General features: G+C 42.1%; 1 protein-coding gene across 3 annotated transcripts in view; it reads right to left on the reverse strand.

Annotated features, from left to right (window-relative positions):
- Window positions 1–1,639, reverse strand: part of Tm9sf3 (transmembrane 9 superfamily member 3) — a 56,220-nt gene extending 54,581 nt beyond the window's left edge. The window contains exon 1 of one of the 3 annotated variants that reach the window (XM_033761303.1): window positions 1,590–1,639. The gene's annotated coding sequence lies outside the window, so the exon portion shown is untranslated. Of the gene's footprint in view, window positions 1–1,212 lie in introns of all 3 variants that reach the window. The other 2 variants (XM_010618123.2, XM_010618122.2) reach the window with 2 other exon arrangements.
- Window positions 1,640–1,645: the final 6 nt, after the last annotated feature.

Consider the following 1,645-nt stretch of genomic DNA (forward strand, 5'->3'; position numbering starts at 1 on the left):
ACACACACACACACACACACACACACACACTTGAACCTTTTACTTACATCTTAATGCTATGCTTCCCATAACACTTGCCTAAGTATTTAATAACGTGAGAGCAGTTGAACACAGACACGCAAGGAAATTATATGGATTCTAAATTTTTTTGTCCAGGAAGCATTTCATATACAATATATTGTGTGGAAGTTAACTAAAACCTTTTATCAATGCAGGCATTAAAAAAAATTCAGTTGCATAAAAAATCATTTCTAGGAATAAATTTTCACTGAAATTAGCATTTATTTTTAAAAGTTATAAATTCTAAGCCCTTTATACATCCCTATTTTACTAAATTTTAATGCAGTTTTCCTTACATATAGAAGTATAAAACACAAAGACTAGCATTCTGAACTCTTCATGTCTATATGGTACAATACAGCTGAGAAAAGTTCTGAGTCTTACATAGTAGCTTTAAAATGTTTAAAATATAGGAAAACATTAGTTACAATACCACTAATCAAAATGATGTCATCAATTAATTAAAAGATAATCAATGATCCCCATCTATGTGTGGTCTGAGTACTACAGGAAACAGTAACAGTTCTTATACTTTGAAACAGGTTACCTGATTGAAAAAAAAGGAAAGTTGTTTTTATTAAGAAAATTATGTTAAGGTGAAGTCACTTTAAGTATAGCACAAAAACATGCCACCAACTTGGGATTTGTGCCTCAAAAAATTTTTATTCACACACACACACACACACACACACACACAGGCTTAAAATGTTCGGCGGTGGTTGACGGTGAAACAGTCAAATTTAAAACTTTTACAGTATTAGCTAGAACACCAACCCAACTAACCCAGGGACTAGGGAAGTTTTATTAATTAAACACCTAAAATCAGACCCATTAAATAGATAAAAGTGACTTCACTTCCTCACATTCTGCGCAAAACCGAAAACTCCGTCACATCTTTCAGATTTAGGATATACACAACCTCTCATGCAAAATCATAACGTGAATGGGTAGAGGAATTTTAAAAAATCACTCGCCAAACAACTTTCTCAATTTACCCTACTTTCTGGCCTACCTCACGTCTACTACTCCGAAAACCAGAAGAGTTAGAGCCCTGGGTGAAAGTCACTCCAAGACTTATAACACCCATGCTTTGATGTGAAATTGCAACTTAAAAACACCTCCAATCAACTCTTTATCAAATGCAAACGATACCGTTGGGGGCCAGGCTAAACGGCGGGGTAGGTAACTCTTGATCCTCTACAGTGCGGAGCTGACCGGGTCCGAGCCCACCGGGACCGAGCCTCGTCGGGGGCTCACGGGGTGAGGAGCAAAGTTCCGAGGCGAGCGTCGACACGTGGAAAGCGCTCTCACCTGGAGTTTTTAAGGCCCTCCCCACCCCAGGCCTCTAAGCCGGTCTGAGCAGGAGGGAGAGGGAGAGAAGACTGGAGAGAACCACGAAGTGGCGGCTGTTTCCTGGTGAGCATCCATCTTTCGTGATGTCGTAGCCCCAAGAGCCAAGGAGTAAGCGGCGCCCGTCCGGCGGCGCGGCCGACCTCAACCCTCCCTCGGCCCCTCCGGGATCCACACACCCAGGGGCCCACGGAAAAGTCCCCTCCTAGCTCCCGCGGTTCCGGCTCCTCCAGGC

The sequence above is a fragment of the Fukomys damarensis genome, unplaced genomic scaffold (assembly GCF_012274545.1).
Source record: "Fukomys damarensis isolate Sample0158 unplaced genomic scaffold, DMR_v1.0_HiC HiC_scaffold_8, whole genome shotgun sequence".
Classification (NCBI taxonomy): Eukaryota; Metazoa; Chordata; class Mammalia; order Rodentia; family Bathyergidae; genus Fukomys; species Fukomys damarensis.